Source organism: Branchiostoma lanceolatum, chromosome 2 (assembly GCF_035083965.1).
Source record: "Branchiostoma lanceolatum isolate klBraLanc5 chromosome 2, klBraLanc5.hap2, whole genome shotgun sequence".
In the NCBI taxonomy this organism is placed as follows: Eukaryota; Metazoa; Chordata; class Leptocardii; order Amphioxiformes; family Branchiostomatidae; genus Branchiostoma; species Branchiostoma lanceolatum.
The window spans coordinates 23786184-23800367 of record NC_089723.1 but is presented as its reverse complement, the minus strand read 5'-3'; the positions used below and the strand labels follow the sequence as shown (position 1 = coordinate 23800367).

The 14184-nt window shown below is 43.0% G+C and overlaps 1 protein-coding gene across 2 annotated transcripts in view; it reads right to left on the bottom strand.

Annotated features, from left to right (window-relative positions):
- LOC136428056 (uncharacterized) overlaps window positions 1–14184 on the bottom strand; it is a 37086-nt gene that overhangs the window by 7934 nt on the left and 14968 nt on the right. The window contains exon 2 of one of the 2 annotated variants that reach the window (XM_066417312.1): window positions 2986–3188. The exons of the other annotated variant lie outside the window; for it this stretch is intronic. The gene's annotated coding sequence lies outside the window, so the exon portion shown is untranslated. The remainder of the gene's footprint in view (window positions 1–2985; window positions 3189–14184) is intronic. 2 annotated transcript variants of the gene reach the window in all.

The window sequence follows — 14184 nt, the reverse complement described above, 5'->3', positions numbered from 1 at the left end:
CTCTCTTTATCTCTCTGACGACCAAATCAAAGCCGTGCGTCACGGCTTACGTGTTTGATATCAACTGGACGAAGTCTGATATCTTTCTTCCAGCTACTGTTTGAAAAGCCATCACGGCACACTAAAAGAGTGCCCGGGTTAGCTGTGAAAGGCAAGCTGTTTGATGTAGTTTCGTTCTTGTACTTTCTAATGAACACAGTGCAGACAGACTTATATTTTGACTGCAGTTTTTTTTTACAATTCCATCACGAAATTGGCAAAAATGAGATACTGCCTTAGTTCCTGCCAATAAACAACATATATATGTACGAAGTGAGTAAAAAATGTCGTTATAGTTCCTTAGCACGTCGTTCGAAGTGAATTCAAAGGTCGTTATAAGCCCTTCAAACTTCCACTTTAATTTTACAATAAATCCGCCAAGAGACCACCTGGAGGCGTCACGTTTGCCTGAACAAAAACGTCCTGGTGGTAGGAGTATAAAAATCTCAAAATCCACGTCATAAAGTGTCAGTTGTGAAGTCAGAACACTTGATAATGACGACACCCCGCGATGATAGACCGCGGAGTGAGCCCTGCTTTGGTGCATAGGTGTCATTCATTACGCCTTCTCAGTCGAGTGATTGGCTTAATCTGATATTAGTGTGGGCATTCATTTCCGGCTGTTAGGATTCATTGGGACATAAAGCCACGGGAGTTCATTCAATAGCTCTCTCTTACCAACATCATTATCAGCAGAAAGATTGCGGAGTCACGTCAGAGATTGCTATGATTCCGAAGCTTTGGCAATAAAGATAATTTCTACACTACTCGTTAGGTGTATTCAAACATTTGCAGTAAACGGCGAGTGGTAACATGTTGGTATAACAACTGTACAGTCAAGACGCTTGTTTCCTTTGGATTGATACAAAAGTTGGGCATCACAAGCGTTGAAATGTTGCAACTGGCTATATACCGTCTGTGGTTTTCTGTGTGTTCTCTTTCTATCAGTATCTCTTTCATTTGAATACAACAGGAAATTTAACAAAATGAGCAAAATTCACATACACATCATCTGGGATATCATCCTCATCGGAAAAGATGACTCAGAATAATAAGTACCATATCCTTTTGTACATATTTGACACATTTAAAGATGAATAAATAGCACCGTATTGACATGATGCTGCTGGCGGTGGTGTTAGTATTGGTGTAGTGTAGTCATCGAGAATCTATTTCTTCCATAAACGGTAAGATCAGGGAATACATCGGTCGGTGCTCCCTCAAGGGATCGACCGCTGTCACTTCCCCGTTCAGGGATTGGCAATCTAAATGATAATGTCTTCCTAACCCTTCATCCAAATGTCTCAAACAACCTTATGGTAAGGAATCGTCCTTGGGGCTGTTAGTAATTCAATGCCTCAGTACACAATGTACGGAGATGACGCAAGCATTATTCTGATGATGAACCTTATTGCATGACTGCATCATATGCACTGAAGCTTTTGATTATTCGCTAGCATTTTTGTCGATTCAGTGTCATTTAAGTCATTGGTTGTGATCATAACCCTAATCATAAGGAGCAGCAGTGCAACCATATTCATCACACATACACATGATTTCCATACTGCCCTTACTCAGTTCTTGTGAATATGATCAACGTAAAAATCGACATCGCTTTCAACATTCGGTGATATCTGTCACTGATGTATTTTCATCGACGTGAAGTAAATATACGATTACCGCTGCATACAGGCCAATTCTAACATCATTGCCTTGATGCAATAAAGAGAAAATATGTGATTTATTTCATTCCCAGAACTGTAAAATGGTGTTCGGTAGCCTTTCGATTGGGACAGAACGCTAAAAACCATTGCATTGCTGTAATTAAGAGAAATACCATATGATTTTCTTACTCCCCAAACTGTGAAATGGTGTACGGTAGCACCGTCAAAACCTTCCAAATGGGACACGACTGATAAATACATCGAAGCTTTGACCTCTGCGACGAGTGTGACGGTATTTTACACACAGAGAACTGGGGTGAGGTCGTCGCGGGGCACATTGGACCATACATCACCCCACAGCCCGCACCTCAGCCGCGTCCCAGGCGGCGCTAACTCACGCCTCTCCCGCCGTGATGGATCGATGCTGCCGGTAATCGCACACCAAGCCGGGCGCAGACATACGTCTTGCGGGGTTGCAACAAGTACGACCAACGCCCTCCCTAACATATGGTCCGCCATTCTCATTTCGTCGACATGATGGGACGAGCCCATCTGTCAGCATTAACCTTGACCCCGGAAGTGATTCATAGCATACGTCAGCTCCCATTGGTGCTGATTGGTCTTAAATACCGGTCATTCCGTATAGCTACCCCTTTTGTTGAACCACAAGAAAGTCATTGGACGTCCGGGACATACAAAAACGTACATCATTTTCAAACCTATTTTCTCAAAGAATGACAGTGTTTAGTTTCTGTTTAGTCTAAAATTATGACAAAGAGAAAGTTCAGGACATAAAAAAATCATTTTCAAACCTATTTTTCTCAAAGAATGCTTAGTCTGAAATTCAGACAAAGAGAATTACAATGTCTGCTTCATGACTGATCCCTCCACAAAGAATCAAAGACTAAAAAAAATACATTATTTCACCAGCCAAGCATAGTGAAGGAGCAATGGTATTTTCATCGTTATAAAAAGCATTCTAATGCCCTACAGCTCTAATGCATATCAAGTGCTGTCGGGATCCTTACATTGTTCAAAAGGGCACCACCTGTATTTTATACATTGAACATACGCGGAATGTAGGATACGAATAACATGAACAACGGAACGCTGAAAACCTGAAAAATTACCTCTTCTAGCTTCACTGAAGAAACAGAATAAAGACAGAGTAATGTCACCCAAAAGATGTAACATAAAAGACCTGACACGGTACAAAGCACAGGCAACCACGACCCCATGCATTCGGAAGCCTGTGATATGGTTCAAAGAGCACATACGGTACCTGAAGATGATGATCCGCTCAAGATTTGTCTGCACTGTGACCTAGGAATACTGCTTGCTTGTCCTTCCTCACTGCAGAAGCGTTCTCTAACACCACTCGTGACAAGGGTGTCTACATTTCTGTTCAAGCCCATCTCCGTCACCACTGCTGGAGAATGATAGCCCGAAGTGCTCAAACGGCCCGTGCTTAGAGAGTCTTGTTGGCTGTTGATAACAACGATGGCAATAATAAGCAACGGAATGAACAGAAGTGGCCAGTTAAAAGCGTATCCGTCAATCACCAGCACATGACTGCAGCGGAGAATGGCGCGGTCCCAGGTGCTGAATGGTTAGCTGTTATTGGCAGTGGAAGGCGCTGGGTGTGCGCGCTGCATTTATGTCTGCGGTGAAATGAATGTATCGCAGTGAGCAAGGCGCTGCCATCAAGATCTGGGAACTAAAGACGGGATGAAGATCGATGACAATCTTGAGCACTATCACCGTCATAACAATCTCAATTGACCACAATATCCCTGAGTAGCTCGCACGTTTTAAACGCGTCTCTGTTACATTAATAGTGATAACGAATCTATTCCGCATCACTCATTAGTAATAGCACCACATACCTTTAGCTGCCCCGCCCACTTATTTAGCGTTACATGCATACGCCGCCAAATGAATTGACTATAAAGATCTAACGGAAATAAAGCCTGTTTCAATAAACTATACGACACTTGAACAAAGACACATGGGGCCTAGAAGGAATAAATTGTAAATTCTTTAATTGTTCCAGCTATTAACTTTCCGTACTCACTTCTTAATGGAACCATTTTATGCCTGTCAAACCTTTACAATGATTTTTAGATTCGATATAAGTCATTCTTCATTGGCTGTCAATTGGGCTTTTGTGAACCTTTATGGTAGAATATTTTACTGCGCATTCTATGTTATGTCTCATTTTATGTAATTTCAATAAATCTCTACCTGCGAGCTTTATTGTAGCCACTTTTATATGACTTCACATTTAACAAGCCTTGGTTCAGGTCTTAATAGAAATGATGTAATTCGCAACTTTTTTATGAGAACTATAATATTCCCTCCCACACACCTTCATTTCAATTCCTTGCACATCACAGTCTTCATCCAAGTTTCACTCATCTTCACTATCATAACGATCTTATTCCCCTTCTGTAGTTTTATTAGAACATCAGTTTACAGTAACAGATGGAGGAAATGATAACAGTATGATATCGCAGACACACATCAAGCGCATCAATTTTACGTCTTCCTTCTGAGGAACGTTTATAGATTCACATCACGTCATCACCAAAGCGCAAGCTACTCTTGAAACATGCTTGTCATGCATGGATTCATTATTCAAAATAACGATTACCAGGATAATACTCAATAAGCCAATGTTATCGTTTCCTTTCCACGTTTTCGATCGATAAATTCATATTATGTTTTCAGAAAGGTTTAACCCATCGCTTTGCGACTCCCCACGGGCGGTTGAGGAATAGATTCTTGTTTCAGTCTTCAGTTAAGAAGGAGGGGGGGCTAGTATTCGTACCGTGTGCGTTTTGTTTCGCAGAGAGTTTTGTAAACCAGGCGTAGGAGATTTCTTTAATTGAAAAAGAAGGTTGTCAAATTAAAGTTAACTATATTAGAGAATAATGCTCTGACATAAAATTTACGCGTGGAGGATACATTCTTGTTTTTAACATTATCTTTCGTTTTCGGCAAGGAATGCCATTGAAATTACCTGAATTTTAGTGCGCGTGACACACCCTGTTACTTGAAATGTTTAAGAATATTTTGCTTGGATTCATCAATAGTACGTTTTAGATTAATCAAATATTTAGAGCGTTCATAGAAAGAGAAACGCCACAGAAACGTTAAGAGACTCCTGTCAATAGCAGCGATGGTGGTAGAAAACACAGGACTTAAAGAATCAGTTGAAACAAAGAAGCTTCTAGAAGACAAATAGAGATGGCACATCGACTGACATACGGCGTCATACTTTCGATTCCCACCACGCCACAGGCAATTTGCACACACAGGACAACGGTCTACTAAATCACCTGCACTGATCCCATCAGTCTATGATGGGTGGAAGCATCAGATACCGTCTACATTTCCTTAGCCTTCTACCACCAGTCAATGGTATCTACAAGAGTAAGGTGTCTGTTAAATCTTAATGAGCTCTCAACACTAGTTAAAGTTAGCTTAGATGTCCTATGATAGCACATTGATTTATCATGAGCGTTTACGTAACAGGAGGAGCAATGTGGAGTATTAGGAAGACATAAGTTTGACATGTTTGAATATAAATGCCAGCTTCAGAATGGATAAACTATAATGTATCATAGAGCTCACAGCTCTCTGCTTAGCATAGCAAATAGGTAAATTGTTTGTCTCGTATCGTTAAATCCTAAACGATAGTGTAATGCACTACACTACACTATATTATATTATTGTATGGTGTGGTGTTGATGTGGTGTGGTACGTTGTGGTACGGTACGGTGTGGTAAGGTATGGTACAGTACGGTACGCAAGCAAGTCAATTATGTCTTACCGACAGTATAATAAACTTTTTTTTCTGAAGGCATGGAGCCTCCCTAGATCATTGATTGTACCGACGAATGAGAAAGGAGCCGTCTGAGACCCCCCCCCCCCCACACACACACACACGCACCTACGCCACTCAGCTATTCTGCAGGGTTGTCCTTAGTTAGCACGGCTCCACGGGGATCGGGTCCAGTTAGGGCTGGCTTAAGGTAGTGATTACTCGTAATCCGCCGTGTGGTCATTACTGCTCGCTTCTCAAAACAAGCGTGGTCCCTGTATTCTACTCCAGGATTACCGCATCATCAGCAGGCACGTTCCCGCGAGTTCTAATCCTCCACATCCCGTAAAATCTAAGCTAGAAACGGCATCCCTAATAGTCAATCATTCACTTCTGCCGCCCCTTTTCCCATTACGAGAGTCTCTAGTACTTGTAAAGAAAACTTTATGAGGCCAATCTTTGTTTTATCTTTTGCTTGGATGTTCCATGGGTTATGAAGCGTCGCCGGAGGCGAGTCTATAATCTGATGTACGAGCTATGAACGTCAGAGAACTGACAGTCCATCAGATATCCGGACTCTGTTCAGAAGGCGTACAAGGGGTGAACTCAGATAGTGGGTTGATTAAACGTCTCGAACGGGCCGTTTTTGTACCGGCAGTGAGTTTACGATGCAGTGGAAGATGAAAACGTGTGCCTCGATAATTTCTGCTCTTTGGTTTCAACACCTTTTCAAATCAGCATCTGCTCAACTCTTCTTGGGAAATGAATAGCTACGTAGGCATTATTGTTGCATGTTAGATATCTATTATCATGTGGGATACGGGCCCTTTTTAATACATCACATATAGGTCAACAAGATGCACTACTTCGTTCGTTCAGTTCATCCTCTTTTAGAGGTGACACAAGTGTTTCCACATGTTCCTGTCGCACATGACAGATCGAAGTTCCTCATCTTCAAGGCCAACATCCTCTTCGATTACTTTCTTTAGTGTCAACGACGGGCGACCACGCCTACGCCTTTCATTCGGTTTCCAGAGGAGAACCATACCCGCCATTTCCTCGTGGCGCATAACATGGCCGGCCAGAGACAACCTACGGTTGCGAATAATTATAACCTTAGTAATCTGTGGCATGTCGCCATACAGCTCACTGTTTGTTATGTGGCTCCTCCAGGAAATGTCGAGGGCTGCACGGAGTAGGCGGGTGTAGTTCCCATCAAGCAGGATACACAATGACTTTGTTAATGTCCATGAATCAGCCCCATACAATAAAATCGATTCAACACAAGTTTTGAAGACTTTAAGCTTCGTTGACCTTGCTATTGGAGATTTCCATACTTTTGATAGGGCACTACTACAGTAAGAGAAAATGAAGATTCTGTTGAAGAGTTATTCGGTCTTGCCTCAGCCTGTAGAATACCAACGAGCTCTTCTCTCACCTTTGGAAGGTTATTTCTCAAGGTTGTTTCCCAGCTATCGACTCCAAATATAGCCCCTATCATGAACCGCAGACCTGCGGCAATAACGCCCCGAAAGACAGGAATCACCTTGCCGTAAACGCGCCCCTGTCACATTGTGATGAACTCTTTTATTAAAAGTGTGACTATAAAAAGAAATCGATTGGTGTCCTTTTATCACCCCCCATATCATACACTCTCTATCACTAGTAAATGTGACGGTCCGGCAGTTCCTACGGTATATTTGGTGACCCAAATTAAACGCTCAGGTCCCGCTAGCTTTGTTGCCTAAAAGATTCATTGAGCTCCCTGACCCCCCACACAACGAGTATCGCATCCGGTCAACGTAGCTAGCTGTCCACCACACGTTCCCCCACACTTTTAGTATCATTACGCGTCCCCAGTAAAACGCTATGTCGATCATGTAGTTTCATGATCAGACGTGCCCACCAACGCGCTGTCACTCAACATGACCACGGGAGGGTAGAGGGCGTGATCTTCGCGATAGTACATGTAATGAAACGCTCTTTTCTGCGTCATCAACCGACAACTTTTATCAATATCAATCACAGTTACGCTCCCTGGTTTGACATCAGAATTCCAGCCTGCTACTCCAGGTCCCAGGGTATACATAACCGTCAGGGTAGAACGTGACTTTAATAGCACCGCGCTCAGTGTTACACAAGAGGCGTGGTGATCCTCACGCAATGCTCCCATCTTGTTCATCCCATCATTTCAGACAGATATCTGTACATGATTTGAAAGCCGTATCACGTAAAAAATGTAATCAGTTGCTTTTTAAAGCAATCGTGTTTTACAATAGAATAATTGCTGTTTCTGTAGAGAATATAAGGACTTTTCCCACTACCACCGCCTGTGATGCTATAACAATGATTAACCCTGTTCTGGGCTAATTAAAACTGGACTCTGTAATCAGCCGTGACACAGAAAGACATAATGTCCAATGGAAGCATCAAATGTCTCGGACGTCACAATGACGACATAAATGCGCTATGCCACGTCACGACCCACAATGACAGATCTTTCACTCAGCTTGTGCTGATAGCTACGTGTCCATCCAATTGGCAAAGAATGATTTTACTCGCTGAGATAAAAGATTTGTCAGTGGCTGGACCTTCGTCAATTGGATCATGCCAGGTTCTTTGGAAACCCTGCTTGGGCCCGGAAACAAGCGGACGCCATCAGAATGCATAAATACATGTAGTTAGATACATGTATGAGCTAGGTCATAGCGCTGTTGTTTTGTTCTCTTCGTCACCTAACGCTATGAACTATTGTCTGCCTGTATGTCATCACGTGTATAAGACAATTCTGTCGCCATTAGATCTAAACGTTATCTGATCTTACAGTTATTACGAAAATGTGACGGAAATGGAATTTTCTTAATAGATACCCGTGCAAAATGCTCATACAAAATGTTTCATAACAGAGCCGATCTTTGATTTTGAAATCTAGCTTTTAAAATCATGTCAACTGTACTTGTTATTTTGCTTTGTTGCGACCTGTACTTAGCCAAGTGTGGCAGAAATGTGCAATAAAGGTCTTCATTCATTCAATGATGGGGTAGTTATTTGTTTTTTTTACGACATAGCATTCATATTCAGGCTTGCATTTGTCATCCTTGCTACCTCCGTTGTCACCTTACATCTCACCACAGTACGCTGTTTTCTAAACACACCTGACAGTCCCTTTAAGTTACATTTCCATCAGATAAAGACAGGCTTTTACCGCCGGGTGAGCCAGGGGCAGCGTTCATGTACCACGGGAAGAACGTTCACAAATCCGCACTTTGTGTCACAAGTAGGAGGCGCGAAGCTTCATAAGCCTGGGGCTATTCTCAAAGGTATTGAAAGTATGCGGAAATGTCATTCCCATGATATTCTAAATCTTAACGGGCAGTCAGTAGGGAGCAGTTTTTATAGGTTGCATGGCCCTCAAGGGAATAGGAAAGACCCCTAACAGCTATTTTGTGGTCATTTCATACCGTACGAATGAACATGAGGATAATGTCACATGCCGTTAGCCACTCCGCCTTCAGACTGATGGTCGCATATTGGGACCATCGGGCTGTAAAGTACCGACAACTTGGGACGCGAGCCAACTTGGCCGACTGTGTCCTGCAGAAAGTTATAAGAACAAAAAGAATAACGACAAAGCTTAAAGGGAAACCTAGGCAGAATTATGCGGATTGTACACGCCCTTTCATCTATCCTCTCTGAGCCGCCCTGAAACTGGGTAAATGGCCTGGTCAGTTTTAAGTGTCAAGCCGAAACACAGAAATGGATCTATGAGCAAATTCATCACGCTTCTTTTCTGGACCAGAGTTTGTAAGATGGCTTCTTGCTTGGATATGGATTACTCTGTGGCCATCAGAAGATGATAATTGAGCCCTTAACAGCTCGTTCTGACGGTAATGTAGGACAATTATGACTTTCAACATGTTTAGCGGATTACCACAGTACGTTATGATGCCGTCCATTTGAATGTTAATGAGTAAGATGATTTTTTAACGGCATCCCAACACTGAAGGGAAGAAGCGGAGGCGGCAGAAAGAGCAGCGGGAATATAAATCGTTCTCCCTCATCGTTAATAAAAAGTGTGCGTCCTTTAAAGCGATGAAGCCGTGGGAGTGCCCATTAACCAAGCTGCCCTCCCCTCATCTCATGCACTGCGCGTGCGCAGACTCGCCCCCAGGTGCACCAGTCCCAACCACGAGTTCCAGCAGTGCTTAACGGATTCTCCATTACCGGAAGGTAAATGGAAAATTAATCAATGGCTAAACTAAGGATGATACTAGACTGTGGCGACACGCTACACCGCGTCGCTAATGATCTCCTGTCCAAGACGTGCCTTGAAGGAAGAAGCTACCGCGAGCTATTTAAGAGAAGGGTCCGTTTTATTATCGTCTGCGTGAGTGCGTTTGAGTGCAGTTTGGCGCCAGCATGACCGAGCTGTATATACATCATTTTCAGGTTCGGCACGATCCGGCAAACATCGTTTTTGCACTTCTGAGACAAACGATGTAGTTTCTCCTCCAGTTCGTCTGGCTGAGTTGTGAATAACGTGCCCTCCTCCGTGCCGCTGCGTCTAGGCGATTCCTCTCGCTAGGAGGCATTTCGCGGAACGCTTAATACAGTTGTGAAGACTTTGTTCGCCCATTACGGTGAGCAGTGAGGATTGTGCACGCCCAGGGGGGTGCGGTTATATCATGGTTCCATCGGACTGTTAAGTTTGATGGGCGAAACACAACAAGGCATAGAGTCAATAAGAATTATCTACAAAATGATCACGTTTGAGAGAAGCAATATTAGCGCCGTGGCCACGACCGTTACTTGACCTTGACACGTTGCTCTGACCTCTTCCATTATGTAGTTGAACACTTTGGACAGGAACACGTACCCCGCACGAAACTTTGCCATGAGATTGAATCATGGTTGAGCCATGGGCATCAATTGTAAAGTATAGAAAAATATTTTGGGCATTCATTATGAAGTGGTGGAGGAATAGGTTGGTTCATGTTTGAATATACAATTTCTGACCAAACTTAGGAGCAGAGATCGTACGCTTCCAAACTTTTTGACCCACGAATCTGCTCAAGGACACTGCACCGACATGATACATATGAAAAATTTTCAACTTCTCCTAGGGACTCGTCTGGATCTAAACCATATGTGCCCCAGGCTGCACCTGTTTTATGCACCTGTCCGTGGGAGGGTGCGGGGGTGGGCATCTCGGGCTGGAGGCATCAGGCTGCCTCGGAAAAGCCTTGATAAGTGCTAGTACTAAAAGATGACAACTTCCAAGACAGGTTGCAGATCCTACAGGCTGAGTGGTGGAGGCGGAAAATGGCCTGATGGATTATACAAAGGGCAGAGGGCGGGAAGGAGATATTCACTTCAGCAATCTCAGTCTCAACATGTCTGTTCTTGTGCAAATTTACACTGCATGAAATAAAAGTGGCTGTACAAAGGGAACAAAATGGAGGATGCTTTCCTGATATGAAGTACATTCCTCGTTAACAGTATGTGCCTAGGCCTTCTTTTCCAAGCTTTTCTTACACGAACCAAAATATGCGCATTCCCATTTGCCTTTTGCAATCACTGCAAAAACACAGTAGACGACTACACCATCCATATCAAGGCCGTGATTCTATTTTGGTTAATGTCATGTTGGAATTAACCACAGAAAAGCCGGTGACAAACTACGCAATAAAATATACGAATTGCGTAGTTACGCAACCATAATGATAACGCCCTTTATCTACATGAAGAATTTATAGCTGCTTTATTCAAGTGGTATTTACAAATTACACCCACGTCATACTGTGATTATGATGAATGTTGCCTACAGTTTTCTGTGACAGGCGCTGGCGCTGTGGGAGGGTGGTGGTTTAACTTACGAGGAGAAAACTGAGACAGGCTTTTGACATTACGACGAATTAAATCAAACCATTAAACAAGAAACAAATATGTTAGCAGGAGGTCAGTAGTACTACTGTGTAGGTTGTTTATGAGATATTCATCTGAAGTACAGTCAGCAGGTACCCATCTGTACTAACTAGTACCAACTAATTGGACCAGGAGCTCAAATGTGAGGCTACTACCAGGAGCTAAGATGTGAGGCTGCTACCAGTTGAGCTACAGTGACACCCCCAACTGTGTAGGTTGTTTCTGAGGTACCCAGCGCACGCTTGTGCTCTTCCGCGTTTTCCACAGGAGTTCCCAGGTTTGGCAGCGAAGTTCGCAAACGTATCTTCCACGCCAGGACGGATCTACACGACTGCTAGACAGCGTGGCGCTCCCATCTCTGCTGAAATAATTGTGTGCTGGCGGGGAGGCGCTCCTCGTGCACAACTCCAGGTGCTACGGTAGAGTGCAGGTTAATGGTGTTGGGTCAGGTGTGGAAGAAGTAATATCAGTACGGCAACGCATCGCGGAAAACACGCATGCATGTTTCGGTGTTCTTGAAATATATGACTTTTGTGCAATTTCAGCTAATTTGCGAGGGATATGAAATGTTATGCAACAAACTTTTGCTCAGAACGTTAAAAAATCAATGTACATATTTAGATACTTCTTAAGACGGGAAACATGATCGAATAACAGAGTTCTTTATAATTCACACCCAAGGAGTAACATAACAGCCTACGTTTTGAGTATTGCCATAAAGAAGATGACACACGGTCATAGAAACGTCAGCTGTTATGTTACTATTTGATTGTGAACTATAGAGAACTTTGTTATTCGATCATTCTGCACTTTCTTTACTCTGCAACATGCCATCATCAACCCAGAATTTGGTGCAAACATATCAGCGTATGTAATAGTGCATGTCTAGAAGGATGTATTTTCAAACATAAACACATACAGCGACAGCTAGACAGACAACAAACCCGCTGTTAACGTTCCTGATATCGTGGTTAGCGGCTGATAGTGATTATTAGCGCTTCTGATTGGTTTCTAATCACCATTCTATCATTCCACCTTGAGGTAAGTATACGTTAGGTCATGCATGCATCGTCAGATCTGCTCTTCAATGCACTTCCATTATCTGGCTTCTTCCAGCTGGTTTCAGGCCCACCTCACACTAGGGTGAGTTATGGGGAACCGACGTTTGAACCACCGCTTTGGACGGCCGGGTCGTGTTTGCTGACGCGTTAAGCAACCGAACAAAATCACACAGCGGCCATTTGGAATGTTGGATAACGCTTAACGTTTCGGCTGTCAACCTTATGACATTAACAGACGGTGTGTGAAACTACAGGTTTGGTAAGATCAGCCGTGCAGCACAAATGAGACTTTTTTTTCTTGTGGGAAATATTCATTGAACTGATGAAGGCACTAGCAGGTACGTGTGACCTGGGTGATTTAAAACCTTCTTCAATTAGTTCACGGTGATGTAACTTTAACTGTAACTTCGATTTCTTTATAATCCCCTGATAGACGACACACCAACAAGAATTTCCTACTGACTCCCAATCTGCTAGGTGGCATCTAAAACAGCAACAAACGTAAAGAACCTCATTGTTCAAAGCAACGGTCGATAACCAAGACATTCGTAGCAACAGAATGTTCTTACCAAGTAGATTTGACAACTCCCTATACATCGCTTCTCGCAGCTCTGTGCACTTTTTTAATAGCCTTTCTATTATGTTCAAAGTCCTTCCGTGCGAGAAACGACGACATTCTACAGTCGTTACCGTGCCAGAGACGGGATAGGCCGATGAATCTTCGACTCTGAATGACGTCATAATGTCTCCATCGAATCGTCCGATCGATGCTTAATCCTTTTGATAGCGGATCAGCTATTGGACAACCCCCGGAATTCATCTTCGGGTGCAACCAGACTACTTTATCACACAACCTGGTCGAGAAGGTTGACAAGTATTGAACCTGTAGGTCTCTGAGCTGTGTACTTGATGTCATGACGATCGCTGATGGACACGCCAGAAATGCCACGGGAGATTAGATTGGGGCTGGGGTGGACGTTGGAGCCTACGGATGGACTCTCTGGGCTTATCATCCGGCCTTTAAATCACAATCGAGCTTAAGATATCTGCTAAACTTCCAGTCCTACGTAAGTGCTCTGTTCCTGTTACTGTAACAGACATGCACTTATTTCTGGTCTTAGATATCCCGGATGCATATTACTAAGTATGTATTTTATATACGAACTAGAGCTCGTCTAAACTTCCAGTCCTACGTAAGTGTTCTGTTCCTGTCATTGTAACAGATAGGCACTTATCTATGGTGTTGGATATCCCGTCAGTTATTACAAAGCATGTTTTGTGAATACAAATTTTGACTGATTACATAAAATGTAGTTGCTTGATGTGTGACATTTGATGCCATGCCAAATTCTCCCTAATTTCACACAATCAGTGCATCCACTAGGGTCTTCATTCCAGAAAGACGAGAACGTCGGACTGTTGCCAAAAGATGAATATCAAAAGGGATTCATATTGATTGGTAAATCAATACATGTTATGCAACGACAGAAGAGGCGTAATCTAGAACTACTGCCAGACAATCGAGTTGACACAAGCATTTATCAGGGGCTAGTGAGATCTAATACAAGTGTTTAATGTAGACCTGATCATGTTCACATGACGTGTAGGGAGCTTACATAATAAGAGAGGTCTGGTCATATATCATCGGAAAAATCGATTTTAGTCGAAT